The sequence below is a fragment of the Scylla paramamosain genome, chromosome 13 (assembly GCF_035594125.1).
Source record: "Scylla paramamosain isolate STU-SP2022 chromosome 13, ASM3559412v1, whole genome shotgun sequence".
In the NCBI taxonomy this organism is placed as follows: domain Eukaryota; kingdom Metazoa; phylum Arthropoda; class Malacostraca; order Decapoda; family Portunidae; genus Scylla; species Scylla paramamosain.
The window spans coordinates 25,381,292-25,394,584 of NC_087163.1; the positions used below are offsets into that span (position 1 = coordinate 25,381,292).

At 49.4% G+C, this 13,293-nt stretch overlaps 1 long non-coding RNA gene across 1 annotated transcript in view; it reads right to left on the minus strand.

Moving 5' to 3' along the window:
- Positions 1 to 8,406: 8,406 nt before the first annotated feature.
- The window catches only part of LOC135106178 (uncharacterized), a 95,643-nt gene continuing 90,756 nt past the window's right edge, over positions 8,407 to 13,293 (minus strand). Inside the window, exon 2 of the long non-coding RNA XR_010271155.1 lies at positions 8,407 to 8,626. This is a non-coding gene — a long non-coding RNA (uncharacterized LOC135106178). The remainder of the gene's footprint in view (positions 8,627 to 13,293) is intronic.

Below are 13,293 nucleotides of genomic sequence, written 5' to 3' on the forward strand. Positions count from 1 at the left end.
GATCTCCCACGAGGACTGTTTTAATGAAGTGAAGTACCCCGCGCCATCCTCAGTGTCAGTAGTCCATGGTCCGGCAGGTGTTAACTGTGAAAGGCGGCCACGTCTGAGGCTCATCCTTCCTGCGGTGCTCGCAAAGAACTGTTAACAAGGGTGGAGTCAAAATACATTTGTCTCATCTTCCTTCTCCCTCTGTTCCTCCTCCTTACCCACACGGTCTTTAGTGTCTTTATCTGGGTGAATGCGATGTAATGTTGAGCCATTCTTTAAAATCTCTCTTATCTTCGACACTACTCTTCTTCTGAACCTGCTGATTGCAAGCCTCCTACGTGCTGGGAGCCTCGCAGCGCAGTGTTGACATATCGCGCTGCTGGCTGTGAATGCTGACCACTATCGCTGCGGCTTTCACTGCGGGACTGCGGGGAGGGTATAATGACACTGGTATCGCTGTGAATTACTACCCCTTCACTATCGAACCATGGGAAGATGACGCCTTCCCTTCTATATAAATGCAAATCGGAAAATGCACGAATGAATTCATGGAGGGATAGTTACTACAGGCATCGTCAATATTTTCCGGGACAGCCTTATGCCTCCCGCCATTCCTTGCTACAAATCATGCATCTTACAGTAACTCATAATTGCTTGCGTGTGATTTCCTCGGCCTTGAACGTAATACCTCGCACTCACTCACCACTCCGCAGCTGGCACGCACCAACACACGCCGCGACCACGGGTCACCTGGGGCGCTAAGTAAGCACAAGCGGGCCGGGGAAGAAATTATCAACTCAAACAGGCCGTAAGTAATTTCTCCTCGTTGTAAAGTCTAATGGAATACATGGGCAGCTTGGCCGAGATGCTGAGGCAAGGCGGGGCGGGGCGCGGAGGGGGCGGGGAGGGGCAGGATAAGCAGGAACAAGTCGGGCCACCTTGAGCTGCAGTTTTAAGCTCGTCAGGTCCATTCCTCTACACCTGTAATTGGAATATCATGTGTGGCGGCCGTGTGTGCGCTGCGAGGTGCTGCGGGGCTTGTGGGAGACGCGAAAAGATAACTGGATCATGGGTTGCTTGACATCTTTATGCGGGCGACTGTCACGAGGCTGCGGGCTAATTCAACTCCTTAGGAATCCGAGTTCAGTTTACGGAAAGGGGCTAAATGATACACGGGTTTGCTGGGCGGCAACGGCGGGGCGGCAACGGCGAGGTGGCCCAAGGTAACTGAGGGTGACGCAGAATGCTACAGACACATCGGCTATTTGGATTCTGGTCAAACCACTTCGCCCTCTCGAAAGTGTGGCCATGGGAAAGGCTCTTCGCTCTGCTTGACAGGTTGACTTGTGGGGCAAAACTTCGCCCGCCAGCCGGTGCGCAAAGTGCGGAGGAAAAATTGTGCATGCAGAGGAGCAGAGTGAGGGCGAGAAGTGTGCACGTCAAGGGAGACGGACGTCCACAAGAGTAACTGTGTAAGGTGACACACGAGTACCCGAGACACGTCCAGCCGGCAGTGTGAGCGCGGCCCGTCGCCCAGGCTGCTGCAGGCGTCTGTCTGTGCGCCGCGAGAACAAGGGTACGAGTGAGTAGAATTAGATTGTTTGTCTGTTTGCATGTGTTTGTGCGTGTCTAGCTGTGTGGCTCTCTCTCTCTCTCTCTCTCTCTCTCTCTCTCTCTCTCTCTCTCTCTCTCTCTCTCTGACTGCTACTGGCACATGTAATTTTATTTTTAGCTACCTTGGGCAATGTAACTCACCAAAGGTACAATTACTAAAAAGCTTCAGTAGACACTCGATGACACCTTTTGCAGCGAGTGTTGTCTTCACAGTCGTTATCTAGACTTACACCAGACAATAATATCAAGCTGGGGAAAAGCTGTAGCAGTCAAAGGGTTAATTCGAGGACAAACCTGCCTCAGCCTACCTCAACACCCGCCCCTCTAAGGTCGCCACTGCAGGTGCGTCAGGGTGTGCTGCCACGCCCTGACGCTCCCCGCAATCTGGTGCTCCTCCGCCTGATCCAAGTAGTACGCAGTGGCTGGCATGGTCGCCGCGCCTCACGCTCCGTCCTGCCAATAAACTACTCGCTGATCCCATCGAGTTCCAAATCCCCTGAGGCAATGCAAATTTAGGCCATAATTCTGAGACTGAGCTCTCGACAGGCCACCATTCATTGCTGATGAGAGACGATCTTTGCCAGGAGCGCTCACCATAAAAAAACCTGCCGATACAGCTGCTGCAAATCACGATTACAGGCCAACCATGACTCAAATGTACGTGGGCGTAGTGTTAACTGTGCCGCGGAGGCATCGGGCATCAGGCGGCGCGGCGAGGCGAGGCGAGGCGAGGCGAGGCAGGAAGGTTAAAATATAAAATCTTTCGTGTTGGGATGATACGAGGAGTGAGTGAACGCGTAGACTTTTGTGCGGGTCACCTTATTATGAAGAAGAGAGGAAGGGGCACGTCAGGTAATGGAATCAATAAAGAAAGGAAAAGAAAAACAAAGAACATAAGATGGGCGATAGTTGAATGAATGTATTAGGAGGGAAAAATAAAATGAGTAGCTTATTTTACAAAGAAGAAAATGATGGAGGAGAAAATTAAATAAAGAAAGTGTGTGTGTGTGTGTGTGTGTGTGTGTGTGTGTGTGTGTGTGTTTGCACCGGTCCGCGTACATTGTATATGACGTGAAAATTGTACAATGGCTGTAGTTAACGTATCAGGCCAGGTAGCAGCGTGGCAGTAACCTTCGCGTCATATCTGAGGTAAAAAGTAACGGGTAAAAAAAAGGAGAAAAAAAAAAAGACAAAGTAACAAGCGAAGCATCAAGTTTGGCCATCGTGGAGAGACAAAACTACACCAACACATCTAATCAAAATAAAAAAAGAACATCTAAAACAAAATAGTTATAAAATGCAAAATTGACACACACACACAAAAAAAAGATAAAGAAAATAAATAAACTGAAGATTCGTCACATTTCCTCCCTTTCACTACCACAATTAATGAACAATCCACACACCTGCTTCAATTTTAACAATACCAGGTCAAATATCAAGCCGGAAACCAAACAGAGAGAGAGAGAGAGAGAGAGAGAGAGAGAGAGAGAGAGAGAGAGAGAGAGAGAGAGAGAGAGAGAGAGAGAGAGAGAGAGAGAGAGAGAGAGAGAACTAAAAAATACCAGTTTCCTTCTCTTTACTGCCACAACCAATCAACCAATCAACAATCCCTATTCCTACTTTTATTTCAACCATCTCACCTAAAGCATCAATCCTAAAACCAAACTAAATACGAGAAAGAGAGAAAACGGAAAGAAAAACCCACCAAAAAATTAAATAAACAAAAAAATATTAGTCTACCCTTACCTATCTTTTTCCGTTTTCTTTCTTTGATACCTATGGAAGCGTACGTGCATAAAGTCATCCACCAAAACACCACAAAAAAAGCAACTGTAGAGCCGAAAGAGTAAGGAGAGAAGGAGAGGGAGAGACAGGGAGGAGAGAAAGAGAGGCGGGAAATGGTAAGGGGGGACAAGATGGCGGTGGTTAAGCCTAAAACACAAAAAAAAAAAAAAAAAAAAAAAAGTATAATTGAATCCCATTAGTGTGGTTATTAGGAGACCTGTGATGGATTAATTATTTTCAGGAGGGCCTATTTGATTAGAGGGACGCAGGGAGGGAGGGAGGGATGGAGGGATGGAGGGAACAGGGAGAATGAAAGGGTTTGAGTCCTCCTCCATCTTCCTCCTCCTCCTCCTCCTCCTACTTTTGTCTTTCCTCTTATTCACCTCTTCCTCTTCCTTCCGTGTCTCCTATTGTTTGTCTTCTTTCCTTGTTCATGTCTTCTTCTTTCTCTCATCTTTAGTCTTTTTTTATCCTCCTCCTATTTTTCGTTCTTGTCTTTGTTCATTTCGTTCTCTTCTCTTCCGTTTTCTCCTCTTCTTCCTCTTCCCTGATCTTTTAACACTCTCCTTTTCTTCCTTCTTCATTGTTTTCTCCTTTTCCTCCTTTTCCTTATTCTTTAATTCTATTCCTGTGTTCTTTCCTAGTTCACCAGTTCCTGTTTCTCTTCCTCTTCCTCTTCCTTGGTTTTCTATCCTCCTCTTTTACTTCATCCTTCTCCTCTTCTTCCTCTTCGTTCCCAAACACCATTGTAGACTTCCTTCTTTTCCTCCTCCTTATCCTTTCTTAGTTACCATCTTCCTCTTCCTCTTCCCTGGTCTCTCAACATCTTCCTCTTCTCCCTTTTCCTCTTCCTCTTCGCTTCTTCTCCAAACACTTGATTCCTTCTGTCCCATGTCCTTTTACCCTTCATCTGTATTCCTCCCTAGTTCGTATCTTCCTCTTCCCTGGTCCTGTGACATCCCCTTTCCTTCCTCCTCCTCTTACTCCTCTTCTTCTTCTTGTTCCTCGTCTCCAAAGACTATATCAGTACAAACACACCACAGTTCATCCATCAAAGACACACTGCAGGCCACTCGTGTCCCTCCCTGCCGCTGGCTAAGAGAAGCCGTTTTATCCCTGTACCCTGAAGGAGCCGCGGGGGAAGGCGAAGAAGGGAAATAGAAGAGAGTAGGGAGTAACACGTAACCCACAGGTGACCCCAAACCTGTCACTCACCTGCGGCTTAGGTCTCAGGTGGGATGCGATTAATCATTTTATGTTCGACTACCTGATGGTCACACTGTTAATGATATGGGGTCGTGAGGGTGTGTGGAGGTGGTGGTGGTGGTGGTACGTAAGGGTGAGGAGGTGAGGGTGTGAGGGTGAAGGGTGAAAGGGAGCAGGTTCTCTTGGGTTTGTGTTACTGTTATGTTTAAGTTTATTTATCTTATTTTTATTTTCTTTGTGTTTTCTTCCTTCTTTCTTCTTTTCTTCGTCTTCTTTTCCTTCTTCCTCTTTTCTTGTGTTCGCATTCTTCATTCTTATCCTTTCCTTCTTTTATCCATTATTCTTCTCCCGTTCTCCTCTTTTAGTTAAGTCAAACAAACAAACACACACACACACACACACACACACACACACACACACACACACACACACACACACACACACACACACATCTCTCTTTTTCCATTTCTCTTTCTTATATCTTTCCTTCCCTGGTTCATCCTTTTCTGTTTCCAGTCTTTAATCTTTCTTGAAAACTACTTCTATATTCTCTCTCTCTCTCTCTCTCTCTCTCTCTCTCTCTCTCTCTCTCTCTCTCTCTCTCTCTCTGAAAACCCCTCCATCCCTCCTTTCCTACTAATATCCTTCTTGTTTCTCCATTTTTACTCCAATCTATTCAATTTCACCAACTCCTACACACGTTCCCTTGACAATAGCGAACAATCCTGCTTTTCCTTCCCTTTTACGTCGCTTTCTCGTGCCAAAAGTTAGTAAGAGAGAGAGAGAGAGAGAGAGAGAGAGAGAGAGAGAGAGAGAGAGAGAGAGAGAGAGAGAGAGAGAGAGAGAGAGCGCAGAGGTCACCCATTATGCCACCAGAGCATTGGCCAATCACCGATGTTTGGAATGATTGTCTTGGAGGAGGATTAGTAAACAAGATCAGGATTAGAAAGAAGAAAGAAAGTATATTTATTGAGTGCCTAGTGCTGTTGAGGTTACTGGCCTGTGTGTGTGTGTGTGTGTGTGTGTGTGTGTGTGTGGAAGTAGGTTAGTAAAGTCAAGTTTCCCCGCGCGTTTTGATGCAATTAAAAGACACACTGGACATGCATGAATGATCTCAATGCAGCGAAAAACAAGATTGGAAACGAAAGAAAAAGAGAATACACAAACAAACAGGATTAATATTTAAGCACAATTCTCTCTCTCTCTCTTTAATTTACACGTGGAGGCCTAATATTTTCTTGCAACTTTCCTTCTCTCTCTCTCTCTCTCTCTCTCTCTCTCTCTCTCTCTCTCTCTCTCTCTCTCTCTCTCTCTCTCTCTCTCTCTCTAATTTACACGTGGAAGCCTAATATTTTCTTGCAACTTTCCTTATTTTCTTATCTCTCTCTCTCTCTCTCTCTCTCTCTCTCTCTCTCTCTCTCTCTCTCTCTCTCTCTTGTGTATACCTGATGGCTTCTTGCATTTACTATTCAATGTTTTTAAATCTACGTTCTCTATCTCCCTCTCCCTCTCTCCAAGACTAGTGGTGGGATAGGAGGTGCTGCCATCTATGAGGGGCAAAGATCACCCCCCTTAGACACTCCCCGCGACCTTCAGTATAGTGTATTTTGCGTCATGTTAATTCTCTTCGTCTGTGGGCAAGTTTCTGTCCTTGACGAGATTTGTTTGGCCTGCTGCGCCTCCCGTATGTCTGTCTTGTCCTCCTCCTATCGTGTGTGTGTGTGTGTGTGTGTGTGTGTGTGGATGGGTGGGAGGGTGGGTGAGTGCAGTGTTAGTTGTAGTTGTGATGAAATGAAGAGAGAGGGAAGGTAGGTGTGGGTGGGAAGGGGGGAAGGGAAGGGAAGGGAGGAAGGAAGGAAGGAAGGAAGGAAGGAAGGAAGGAAGGAAGGAAGGAAGGAAGGAAGGAGGAGAGAGAGAGAGAGAGAGAGAGAGAGAGAGAGAGAGAGAGAGAGAGAGAGAGAGAGAGAGAGAGAGAGAGAGAGAGAGAGAGAGAGAGAGAGAGAGAGAGATGAATCGCAAAAACAGAAAAAAACGAAGAAAAACGCACAAAAATAGAGAAGAACACTGATAAAAACAGAAAAAGAGAAAGAAAGAAAAAATAAGAGAAGCAGAACCACCACCACCACCACCACCACCAACACCACCACCACAGACAGACAGACAGACAGAGACACAGGCAGATCCAGAGACACTCCAAGCCACTCGGCCCAGCAAAGACCCACGTCGCTACAAGAGGCACAACACGAAGAGCTCCCGAGGCCACACCTGAAGGACACGCGATTTCCTGGTTACTCTACCACCAGACATCCTTCACAATCCTGCCTCGTGTTCACAGTGCTCACCATCACCTTCCCTTCACTTAACAACGTGCTGGTGATGGGGGGATTTTTTTAAGGAGGGGGAGGCGGGTTCTCCATTTGTTCTTTAAGTGAATATTAAGTGTTTCTGTGAGTCTTTCTATGATGAATGTTAGATTTTTGTTATTTTCATTTGCTATGATTGTGTTTTGAATGGGAGTGTTTCGTCTCTCTCTCTCTCTCTCTCTCTCTCTCTCTCTCTCTCTCTCTCTCTCTCTCTCTCTCTCTCTCTCTCTCTCTCTCTCTTCATTCCACATGATCATGATAAATAGTAAAGGAGGAAAACGAGAAGAACAGAAACAGGGGGCGAATGAGGAAGGAGGAGGAATACAAAGGAATACAAAGGAAGGAACAAGCAGCAACAGCCCTACTGATTGTAACGAGGCTGTCTGTGTGACTATATTACCACTACAGATTCTATGAGGAAGAGGTAAAAGAACAGAAAATTCAAGGAAGAGGAGGAGGAGGAGGAGGAGGAGGAGGAGGAGGAGGAGGAGGAGGAGGAGGAATAAGAAGAAGAGGAGGAAAGAAGGTGGGTAAGCAAGTTATAGGAATGATGTGGAGAGAAGAGGGGGTGGAGGGAGGAGGAGGGAGTGATGGAGATATTCGTAATAGCTGTGGAGAGGGAGAAGAAGGGAGAGAAAAGAGCATCATGGGAGGAACCTTGAGTGATCATGAGTGGATGCTGACGGATGGGGAGGGGGATGGGGTGTCATGATGAGGGAGAGAGGGAGAGGGGAGAGAGAGGAAGGGGCAAGGGTCAGGGGAGGGGGCAGGTGGCGTCAGAGAGAAGAGTAAGAGGTGCAGGTGTGGAGGGGGAGGGGGTGAGGGTAAGAGTAAGAGGGGAGGGGTGGGGAAGGGGTGGAGAAGGGGGGAATAATCCAACAACACTGAGGTTTACCAGATGGCAACCGGCAGTACCCGTGGGCGACTGTCCCTGTTTCCTCTCCCCCCTCTCACCTCCCTCCCTCTCACCCCTCTCCTCTCCTCTCCCCTCTCTGTTTTTTCCCTTCTTTTGCCTCTGAATTCCCTCCCTCCCCCTCCTTCCCTCCTCTGCTCATTGCAAAGGCTACTCATCTGCCTCGTCGTCACATTAATTTCCTCAGCGTAACAAGAAACACAAGGAAAACACGAGGGAGCCATTTGAGAGCCGATAGGATGATAATAATAAGTTTTTAAGTGTTTTCAAAGACTTCCTGAGAGGCTTTTAAGTTTCCACCAACGTCTTAAAGTCTTTTCCTTGTCCTGTGTTTGTGAGTTTCAGTTTTATAGCTTGTTTTTTGTTGTTTTCTTGGGTTTTACACTGTGAAATTATGGATACCGTTAATCTTTTCTTATTTATCACTTATATGTGTGTTCCTGATTCATCTATTCCATATTCTAATTTTTTTTTATCATTATATTCATCTGGTTTTGTGACTATAAGGTAGTATAGGATAGATAACGTTAAATATAGCGTTAGTATTTTTATCATTCATTGCTTTAGTGTTTGTGTTTACAATTCATCTGCTCCACATTCTAATTTTATTTCCATCGACACATTCATCTGGATTCTCAACAATAAGCTCGTAGAACTTAAAAGACGTTATAAATTCCTGAAGAGCTTTCCATTATACTCCCACAACTCAGGATCTTTCCACAGTATTCTCCTCAACACGTGGACTCTTGGTGGTCTGAAAGGAAGAGATAAAGATTACATCACCTGAAGAATGTTTTGGACTTCCGCTGGATCCTTTCATTATTTTTATAACTCGTGGTATTTTCCTCGTCCTTTCCTAAACTGGAGAGCTTCTGGGCACTTCTCAAGATACTTCTACAACCTATTCATGAACACGAGAACTTGGTAACCTTAAAGCACAGGGAAGAGGGAGAGAGAGAGAGAGAGAGAGAGAGAGATGCTAGCGTCCTCCTTCACTATCATTTCTCAAGATCTTTTCACAACCTATGCATGAATTCGAAAACTTTTTGTCACCTTGAGGCAAATCTGCAGACGTCCTTGTTTTCTGCCAATCCTCAACAAATTTCCACAACCTTTTCATGGAGAGAGATTTACTGTAACTCCTCAAGCTCCTTCCACAACGAACTCTTGGCGTTTTAAGGAAGCGGTCGCTCAGATAGGCTCCAGCAGGAAGGACGCGCCACGCCGAGACACTAACACCATAAAAACCGTATCGGGACCACCAGGGGAAGGTTCACGCTACGGATACGGGTGCTCTTTTCTCCCTTACGGACGCCTCGGGGGGATAAAGATGGTGCAGGACTTCCTTAAGAGGACACCATTAGGGTCAGTTCAGTCCCCGTTCCCGTGTCCAAAGGCGGCCCAGCGGGGGAGGCGTGAGGGACTGCGCCACGGTGGGTTAGGGTGAGTAATGGATCCAAGCCTCTGCCCACCTCCAGTTTAATGCGTATAATTAAACGATTCACTCTATGTAAACCTTGGACACTTACGAGAACCACCCACTTGCTCTCTCTCTCTCTCTCTCTCTCTCTCTCTCTCTCTCTCTCTCTCTCTCTCTCTCTCTCTCTCTCTCTGGCACTTACGAAAAACGAAACAAATTGAATATAAATAGGTTGGAATGAGTAAATGTTAAATACGAGAAAGATTTTGAAGTATTTAGAAATTCAAAGTGTTTAAAATTCTCTCTCTCTCTCTCTCTCTCTCTCTCTCTGGTAATCCCGATAACGGACCGTGGTGTCTACCTGGTGGCGGTTAATTAAGCAACTTACTTTCTAAGCGAGGGTCGGGAGCAGCACGCCGCGCCCTCAGCAGTGCTCGACACCTACAAGTCACACGCCAGACCCGATTGTCATGTCTGTTGTAACTCAGCCTGCCGCCCCCGCGCCCGTCCTCTCCGCCCTCGCCTCCACCCGCATGACTTCATTCCAAAACACAATTGTAGCCGGGTGGAAAACGCGCGCGTGTGTGTTTGTGGTTTGTGTGTGTGTGTGTGTGTGTGTGTGTGTGTGTGTGTGTGTGTGTGTGTGTGTGTGTGTGTGTGTGTGTGTGTGTGTGTGTGTGTGTGTGTGTGTGTGTGTGTGTGTGTGTGTGTGTGTATGTCTTGCCGGCCAAGTTACTCCCATTTAAGGTGCGGTATCTACAGACGGTCTGGATTTGATGCCCCTCAGGCTGATTATCATATGGAGAGGCACGCGGATGCATGCATGTACGTATATTGACACACACACACACACACACACACACACACACACACACACACACACACACACACACACACACACACACACACACGAAGACACACCCACAAACACACATCCGAAAACCTCCATATTGCTTCCTGTTGCGATGAACAACTTCCTCTCCACCTTCCCCTTGCCCTTCGCCCCACCCACACCTCGGGACAAAGAACATTCGGAAGCTTAATATGTTATCGGACACGTAGTCTCCTGCAGGCTGGAGCCTCGGGTGGTCCGGCAGAGGGCCGGCGCGAGGAGGAAGTGGGCGGGAGGGGCGGTGTTTGGGGGGAGACAGTCCGAGGCACGTGTCGTAGCTGGTGTCTGCCGTCCATCTGTCCCAGCCAGTGCCTCCCTGCGGCAGCGGGTCGTGGCACACGGCGGGGCAGAGGCTGCCATGGAGAGGGCGATGCCTGGGCGCAAGGGTCGAGAGAGCTGGTCAGGCCGCGCGGTTCCCACATGGCGCTGGCCGGAGGGGACGCCCGCGGCGGGTCGGGGCACATGGAGCTGCTCGGGGCAGTACTGGACATGCTGTGGGTAGTTCAGAGCTGTGCGCGAGGGGCGGGCAGGTCAACAGTCTCGTGAACTATCAGCCCTACACTGCGAGGCCTAGCCGGGGCGGGGCGAGCGTTACTAGGCCAGTGCGGGTGTCGGCTGCCAGATGGCTGCTGCCCCCCGGCTGCCACCGCCGCCACGGCCTCCATCAGCCAAGGTGACTCTGTTTATATGAACCTTCTCGCCGCTGGTACTCCTTTTCGCTTGTCTCAAACATCGGTTGTCTCCCAGGGGCGCCTCGCCCCTCCAGGCAGCCGCCGGGGTGTAGCGCAGGGCTGTCCTGGGGCCGCTGATATTGCAGCTGCGGCATCCATTACTCGTGCTTGGCGTGCAACTTTTTTCCTGTGTCAGGCTGCGCTGGGAGCAGCAGATGGCCTCCCGCCGCAGCCTAGCTTTCGGCACTGATTTATCCAGTGGTATCCAACCCCGCCTGCCTCCCGCCGCCGCCCGGCTGTGGTTCAGGCCGAGCTGTCATCACTGCATTCCTCGCACTCCCTCTCACGGCACACTCGCCTCGTCCTCACTAAACAGTGATATTATGGCGGCAAAAATAGAGATAAATGCATGAATGTTACATAACACCGCTAATGATTTTTTTCAGGCAAGATTGCTCCGAGTCACGGCGCCACGGGCGGGAGCTCAGTGGTGGGCGAGGCGCGGCGCCGCGGGCAGCGGTGATCCCGCACAAGGAAGTTATAGAGTTGACGTCATTATTACTACACAGCTAGTTACCATTTCAGATGAGGCCAGACGACGCCAGGAAGACCTAAGTGCTGGCGGCCCTAATAAGGCTCGGGTCCGAACCCCGGGCTGTGGCCGACCCGCAACGGAGACAGTCCGTGTCCCGCTAATTATTGGACTTACCGTAAATGGAACTAATGGGCATTTTAATGCTAAATATTGCTACTTTACATTCACTTAACGATGTTGCCAAACTAACACCACTGCAGTGTGCTAGAACATAATGAATTAGAAACTTAAGCAAGTAAGCATCGGCCCTGCAGGTTTACTGCGCAAGAGGACGTGAGAAGTGCCCTGTGGGCAGCCGGCGGAGCAAAGGCCAGACGGCGCTCGGGGGCGTGATAAGCTGGCATGGTCCTTGGTGCAGTAGACACTCCCAGGTTGACCCAAGGCCTCCCTGGCTCGCCGCCATCATGACCTAGCCTACGAAATTGAGCTCGAATATATATGGAAAACACGTTGTATATAATCAACCTTGAGGCAACTCGCCCAGCCGGTCACTGTGATGCCAGGCGCCCACAGCGGCCTGCTGGAAACAAGCGGGTGGAAGATCCTTCCCGCGCACAGGCACTGCCAGGACGCCGCGGTGGTGGTGGGGAGGGGGTGGGGGGCAGTGAACGCCGCAGCGCAGGGCCCGGCCAGTAAAACGGGCCTCCCACAGCTCGTGGCGCGGGCTGTTTCCCGGGTCGCTGCGCGACGAGCGGGGAAGGGGGCGGGAGGGCGGCTGGTGGGGGCTGGGGGTGATGATGACGTCCATCACGGTAGGGTTGCACGGGAGGACCGTCAGCGGGCCACGATTACATGGTGGCGCCTAATGGAGCGTCTCCCGCTGACGGACTGCTCCGCCGCGGCGGTGACAAATGGCTTCTTGACCTAAAATGGCCGAGCAAAACTCTAAAGTTAACCGACGGCACAAACTAACGAACAGACTGAAGCAAAAGTTTTTATAGAAAAAGAAACAAAACGAAATAGAGAAACCAGACATTGTCTTTAATGATTCCTGGAGAGACAATGAACCGCGGCGGCAAATCCCGAGACAGGTGGTGCTGTGATTGCAAGAGCGCGGCTGTCGCTGCCCAAAGGAGGGTGCGGGGAGAACGGTCCTGAAGGGGAAGGAAGGGGGAGGAAGGGGTGAGGAGGAGGGCGGTGCCTCATTTACGACCCGTGATGAATGGTTGGCTGGACTGATGGTCTCCGGGGCGGGGACACTACTGGCCCACGCTCCAGGCTGACCCACGTCCCCCAGGCTACGAACAAGTCCTGCTCCACAACCTGCACCTCGAGATGACGAGACAATTATTGGCGGGAGGGAGGCTGGCGGGGCGGCGGGAGGCTCCGTAAGATTAAGAAAAAAAGTGTGGGAAGACATCCCGAGGCGGCTGCACTGCCTCGCCTTCAGTGACTGCAACGGTAACGCGACGGTCAACAACACGATGCAAACGACAGCGCTAGACGTCTTCCCTCTCCTCTGACCTGGCTTGAGAGAGAGAGAGAGAGAGAGAGAGAGAGAGAGAGAGAGAGAGAGAGAGAGAGAGAGAGAGAGAGAGAGAGAGAGAGAGAGAGAGAGAGAGAGAGTGAGGCGGATGACAGACAACAATGAGAGTGGCGAGGAGAATGACACCAACCATCCGTCCCTTTCCCTTCCTGTCCAAACCCTTTCCTTCCTTTCCCACTCGCAACTCTCCTCTAAATTCCCTTCTTCCAACCCTGTCCCCTGAGCCTCTACCCTCAACATCCTCCCCCTCCTCCACGCAGCCACTCAAAACAATTACCCACACTTGGACACCAAAATCCCCACCATTGAAGACCCTGATTTAATTCATCCCAGCCTCCCTTGCCTTACCTCTCCCTG